The 6,887-nt window shown below is 43.1% G+C and overlaps 1 protein-coding gene across 3 annotated transcripts in view; it reads right to left on the reverse strand.

Moving 5' to 3' along the window:
• The window catches only part of GPD2 (glycerol-3-phosphate dehydrogenase 2), a 162,680-nt gene extending 156,471 nt beyond the window's left edge, over window positions 1–6,209 (reverse strand). The window contains exon 1 of one of the 3 annotated variants that reach the window (XM_006153544.3): window positions 5,990–6,209. The gene's annotated coding sequence lies outside the window, so the exon portion shown is untranslated. Of the gene's footprint in view, window positions 1–5,306; window positions 5,499–5,663; window positions 5,790–5,989 lie in introns of those variants that run through there. The other 2 variants (XM_006153545.3, XM_014589782.2) reach the window with 2 other exon arrangements.
• Between the last annotated feature and the right edge of the window lie 678 nt (window positions 6,210–6,887).

Genomic DNA, 6,887 nt, shown 5'->3' on the forward strand with positions numbered 1-6,887 from the left:
CTTTCCCTATCTCCTAACATAACAATCCTGAAATTAGCTGGCTGGAAGGAAGTGTCCCCAACTCTGATTACTAATAGTTTTCCTCTAATGGTACAGATTAAAAAACAGAATACACTCCATTGTCACACTTGATAGAGTAATAGGCAAACCATCCCTTACATTTTTATTCAAGTGTATTAAAAGTGCAAAGAATGAAGTTATAATTTTTAACTCCAACCCTGGACTGTAAGCTTCAGAGACATAGTGAAAAGTATTATTTTATAAACATACTGAATTCTACTGAAGATTTCTCATATTTTCCACAGAAAGTTCATGTTTGAAAGTAATATTTGTGGGGCTAGCAGGAGGCATGGTGGTTAAAGTGCTAGACACTCCCACATGGCCAAGCACGGTTTGAGTCCCAGACTTGGTGGCTTGCTTTCTCAATTTCCCTCTCTCTCTCTCTTTCTCTCTCTTTCTCTCTACATCTCTCTTTGGTCGAGGGACCAGCAGTTGGCATGGTGGCTAAGGCATGTTGGACTCCCACATGGCCAACCATGGTTTGCATCTCAGATTTGGTGGCTTGCCTTCTCACTTTCCTTCTCTCTCTTCCTCTGTGTGCCTCTCTGGTCAAATTTTAAAATAATAATAATGATAATGAATAAGAAGTAAATAAAATAATTTTATAAATAAATAAAAATTAAATACTTCTTTTAAAAAACAAAGTAATATTTGTGTTGGCTTTTTAACACATTATAATATAAAATGACAAACTTGAAACAAAAGCTATATTCTTTTGCTGTAATCTTCAGGAAAACTTTATGTCTCTGTGACCGAAGTGATGGTCCCTTCACCACAAAGCTGTCTCCAACTACTGGAGCCCATGTTAACTTCTCCCTTCCATAACCACAACAGTTACAGCCAACTATCACTGGCTAAATGATTGCACAAGATCTTAAGCTGGTCTCCAATCATTTTACATCTGTAAACATACATTTATGTTTTACCTTGTTAAACTGTTCTTCTCTAAAGACGAATGAAGGCAATCATACTTCATTATCTAGTACTTAAAAGTATATAGTGCTACACAAGACTGTAGAAAATTTCATTTAGAACCGAAATGTTACATTATTTGATTTCCAGAGCTCTTTCTGAAATGTTATTTTTGCTCTTATGACAGCCTCATGAGACCAGTGTTGACAAATAGAAGGAATCAAGTTTTGTCAGACCTAAATGGAAGCATCATCACATTCAAAAATAAAGAGGAGAACTTAAATAATCAGATTCCACATGGCAGAACAGGTTTTGAGTTTCAGTCATTAGGTCTTTTTTAATACATTGGACACACATGCAAGTGTGCCCAGGATCCTGACTGGATGGAGAATTACAGGAAAAAGGACTGAGCATCATCAGGCCCCACTGGGAGTCACTTCTCTCTCTCTCTCTCTCATGCACACATATATCCTCTGGCCCCTAATTATAAAGTTTTTTAAAAAGAAAAATAAATGATTGTAAATTGTTCTCCTTGTAATAACCATAGCTGTCCCTGTATCCCACTGTCACACACCAAATTAAATAGGAAAATGTGGATCATTAATACACAACATGAAAGCTAAATTATATAACTAACTGTAATTTTTGTCAGAATTATACTTCTTTTTTTAAAAAAGAAAAAAGAATTGTCTTATTGACTGTATTTATTTATTTACTCATTTTAATTTGACCAGAAAGGTACAGAGAGAGAGAGAGGGAAAGCGAGAAAGCAAGCCCCCAGGTCTGGGACTAAAATCGCAGTCCTTGCTTTCTCAATTTCCCTCTCTCTCTCTCTTTCTCTCTCTTTCTCTCTACATCTCTCTTTGGTCGAGGGACCAGCAGTTGGCATGGTGGCTAAGGCATGTTGGACTCCCACATGGCCAACCATGGTTTGCATCTCAGATTTGGTGGCTTGCCTTCTCACTTTCCTTCTCTCTCTTCCTCTGTGTGCCTCTCTGGTCAAATTTTAAAATAATAATAATGATAATGAATAAGAAGTAAATAAAATAATTTTATAAATAAATAAAAATTAAATACTTCTTTTAAAAAACAAAGTAATATTTGTGTTGGCTTTTTAACACATTATAATATAAAATGACAAACTTGAAACAAAAGCTATATTCTTTTGCTGTAATCTTCAGGAAAACTTTATGTCTCTGTGACCGAAGTGATGGTCCCTTCACCACAAAGCTGTCTCCAACTACTGGAGCCCATGTTAACTTCTCCCTTCCATAACCACAACAGTTACAGCCAACTATCACTGGCTAAATGATTGCACAAGATCTTAAGCTGGTCTCCAATCATTTTACATCTGTAAACATACATTTATGTTTTACCTTGTTAAACTGTTCTTCTCTAAAGACGAATGAAGGCAATCATACTTCATTATCTAGTACTTAAAAGTATATAGTGCTACACAAGACTGTAGAAAATTTCATTTAGAACCGAAATGTTACATTATTTGATTTCCAGAGCTCTTTCTGAAATGTTATTTTTGCTCTTATGACAGCCTCATGAGACCAGTGTTGACAAATAGAAGGAATCAAGTTTTGTCAGACCTAAATGGAAGCATCATCACATTCAAAAATAAAGAGGAGAACTTAAATAATCAGATTCCACATGGCAGAACAGGTTTTGAGTTTCAGTCATTAGGTCTTTTTTAATACATTGGACACACATGCAAGTGTGCCCAGGATCCTGACTGGATGGAGAATTACAGGAAAAAGGACTGAGCATCATCAGGCCCCACTGGGAGTCACTTCTCTCTCTCTCTCTCTCATGCACACATATATCCTCTGGCCCCTAATTATAAAGTTTTTTAAAAAGAAAAATAAATGATTGTAAATTGTTCTCCTTGTAATAACCATAGCTGTCCCTGTATCCCACTGTCACACACCAAATTAAATAGGAAAATGTGGATCATTAATACACAACATGAAAGCTAAATTATATAACTAACTGTAATTTTTGTCAGAATTATACTTCTTTTTTTAAAAAAGAAAAAAGAATTGTCTTATTGACTGTATTTATTTATTTACTCATTTTAATTTGACCAGAAAGGTACAGAGAGAGAGAGAGGGAAAGCGAGAAAGCAAGCCCCCAGGTCTGGGACTAAAATCGCAGTCAGTCATGTGGAAGTCCAGCGCCCTTAACCACGAGGCTACTTGATAGCCCCTATACTTCTTAAATATAGGAAGAAAAATGCAGGGAAGGAAGCTAATATCTTGAAGTCTACTATCTGCAGAGTATCTCACTAGTGATTTTACATATGTAATGTCATGTGGGCTTTTTTGATTGTTTTTTCATTTTGCTATACTGCACATGAGGCTTCCCTAATAGAGACAAAGAGAAAGAAAGAACATGAGAAAGTACCACCTAGGGAGGACAGACTTGTCACAAGCCCCTTTTCCTCATTCTCTTCTCAGGACTTTGGACACGCACACACACCTGCCATGTTTTTCAAACTGCCAAGTCAAGGACTCAACTGCACAGTTGGCCATGTGAAATCCAGCTGCCTCAACTATCCCAGTATCTTATCCATATTTGTCAGTAAAGCAATTGAGTCTTAGTAAATTTAAATAGGTCACCTAGGGCCAAAGTCTTTGTCCCTCACCCTCCACTACACTCAGCTATGGTTTTTTCCACAGTTTAGTCACTCACTAGGAAAACATTTATTGAACACTTATTTAAAACTCAGCACCATTAGGCATTAGAGATCTAAAGCTGCAAGACAGACCAAGACCTTTTACATTCTAGTGATAAATAAATAACCACCCAGAATACTTTCAGAGTCATAATAGTTTGCCAGTATGATTTATACATAATGATAACCAAATCTTTTAAGTATCTATAGTAAGATTAGTTACAAAACCTAAACTGGAGGAAAGGTATAAAATCCACCACTGGTTACACTGTGGACCTCTTGTCAATTACTGAACCAACTTATTGGAAAGAAAAGTAAGAACTTCAATGTGGCTTAGAATTCCTTTATAAAATAAAATGACTGTGAGCTATTAGAATAGACAGCTGCAACGGCATGGATCCCCAAATCCTATCTTTTATCCATTATTCAGTAAGGCACTGCGGCATTATTTGAAGAATCGATTTGTAAAAACCAACGGACTGTTGTAACTTGACATAATGCCCCTATGAGAAACACCTCATAAGGTCCTCACACTGCAACCAGAGTAATTTCAGTCATAAGAGTTTGCCAATGTGATTTATAATAGTGATAACAATAATAATCAAATCTTTTAAGTATCTATAATAAGATTAGTTACAAAACCTAACCATTGGAGAGTGGCATCCAGCTGTCATATCGCAGCCAGAAAGAACTGTAGGATTTAGACTAGAGTGGTCCGTAGCTACCAACAAGTGTCTCCCCTGGTGTGACAGTTGCCTCTACTCTGCCACATTACACACACACACACACACACACACACACAAAACAAACCCCTCCAGATCTTTTAAACTTGGAACACAGACAAAATACTAACAAAGTGGTAGACTGCATGACTTAACTTCCTTCCCTCACCTATTTATACAAGCTGATTAAATTAGCTGTTTGTTAGCTATTTCTACGGCTGCCTCCTTGATATTTATAATGTGTTGTGTGATTGGGGATTGCCCGTGTCACTAAGACAGCAAAGATCTGTGTGTGTAAAGTACTCTGGGACTCCTGAGGAAGGCTGTTCAGGGAGCGAATCCTACTCCACGCAGGGCAGACGGCAGTCTAAACCATCGCTAAGAGCAGTACTTCATTCACCCAGCTACAGCTTCCTGCCAAAGCACTCCGAAAGTCTATTTTTGCTGGTCGAAGCTACTACGTGGGGGGAGTGGAGGCGGTTTTAGGTTCATCAGTGTACACCTTCCATTTTCTGCTAGGACAATCACATCCCAGCAGCTGAGCTTCTCAAAGAAGCCTGGGCGCCCTTCCTGAATCGTTAGAAGCCTCGCTTCAGAAAGGAGGAACACTTCTAATCAGACTAGCCACAACCGCAAGCTAAAAGTTCGTCTAAACTTTCAATGAGATACCAATCCTCGCCTGAAAGTCTCGCCACTTTCTAAATCAAGTGTATAACAAATGTCCTCTACCCCACCCCCTTCCAAATGTAATCAGCTAAATCCTACGTAGGAACCAGTCCTTCATCTGTTGGGGAGGAGAAATTCTAAATCAGTCCCCAGTTTCCCGCCACCACCCACCGCAGTACCGGAGTCCCAAAGAGTCATCCAGGTCAGAAAGGGGGAGCTCTCCCCTGAACCCTGGGGACGGGGGTCTCGCAGGAAGCACACACCTGAGATTGATCCTCACGCGCGAGGGGGCACGGGTGGGAGCACCTAGTTCCTCCAACCGAGGCGGAGTCTGCCTCCCCCGGAATCAGACTCGGCCCCCGTGCTCCAGCCGAGGCGTGCGGGGATGTCACTCAGGGCGGGCTGGGCGAGTGTAACCCGACGCGCCCCGCGCCGCCGCGCCCCCGCCTCCCCGGCGACTTCCTCCTCCCTCTCGCGCCTCCTCCCTCCGGGAGGCTGACCGGGCGACGCGGCCGCCACTTCAGCCCGAATCACTCCGGCCTAGCTTCTCCGGCCCAGCGGGGAAATGCGGAAGTGGAGGCGAGAACCCCGGCCGGGATTGGGGAGCGAACGTTGCGAACCTGCGGGTGGCGAAGAGTTAGGTCTCTGCAGCCCAATGAACGTGACTAGACAGGGACACGGGGACACTGGTCCCTCCGGGTGGGGCCGCGCGGTGGCGGACGCAATGGCTCTAGCACCAGACTGCAGTTCCCGCGTTGCGCCTTCTCGGGCCGGACCCCAGACCCTCCGCCCCGCCTGGCCGAGGGCGGGCAGACAAAGCTTGGGTAGAGCTAGGCCAGGGAAGACGGTGGAGGTGTCCGATTTCCTGTGCCCTTCCCCCATGCTGGCCGCCCTCGCCTTCTCCCCGGGAGAGGGGAGTCGCCCGCCCACCAGCTTGCTGGCTTACCTGATTGCTCGTCGCACGCCCCCAAATCTGGCTCCCCCTACTCGGCACCTCCAGGCGAGGAGGCTTCCCTGGGCCTAGAAATGCATATAGTAGGTGGACAGACTCCTAGGACCCCGCGATCTGAGCCCAAACCCCTTACTCCTGCTCGCTCCCCACCGCGCGCTCAGGAGACGCACCAGGCCTCCTGAACCCCCGCCTCAATGTCAGCGCGGGGTCCCTCAGGGAAGGGTGAGCCCAAGCACTGGGGATGGGATGCTGAGCACAGGCTCCTGTGGACCAGCCTCGTACAGGTGGGGGGAGGCGGAGAACCCCGAAGCTGAGCTGCAGGCTTGCAACTTGCACCCCCCCAAAACCGACCCTGCCCACTGAGCATGCCCAGCCCACTTCTTGGAACTACAAGGGCTGTGCAACCCAAAGAGGGCCCAGATTGGGTTCAAATGGACCCCACTATCTTAAGACCTTTCCTCTGAAGACCTCTGGGTGTTTTACTAATAACATTTCTGTCATGATATTGGAAAATACTCAGGAGATGCTCAGAAAGTCTTTCCAAAGAAAGGAAATTAGTTTGAATGAAAATCGCACTAGTGCTTTCTTTAATCAGTTACTAAGTCACTTATTTATTATCCTTAAATACAGCATAATTCCTAAGATTGACTCAGAGGAATGTGTAGATTACTGGGTCCCAAACTCCTAGGGAACCAAACCAGCCTTAGTCTATCCAATGAAACAGTGGTTCTCAGCTTTGGATACACATAAAAGTTAAGGGATGGGAAGCCTGAGAAGTAAAAATGATCTATGCCGGATTTCCATTTACAGACCTGTTGACTCAGTCTGGAGGAAGAAGTTGGAAACCCTTATACTGTATTTAAAACTGTGGCTCTCAAAGTTTAACTGTGGG

Source organism: Tupaia chinensis, unplaced genomic scaffold, assembly GCF_000334495.1.
Source record: "Tupaia chinensis unplaced genomic scaffold, TupChi_1.0 Scaffold000380_1, whole genome shotgun sequence".
Classification (NCBI taxonomy): Eukaryota; Metazoa; Chordata; class Mammalia; order Scandentia; family Tupaiidae; genus Tupaia; species Tupaia belangeri.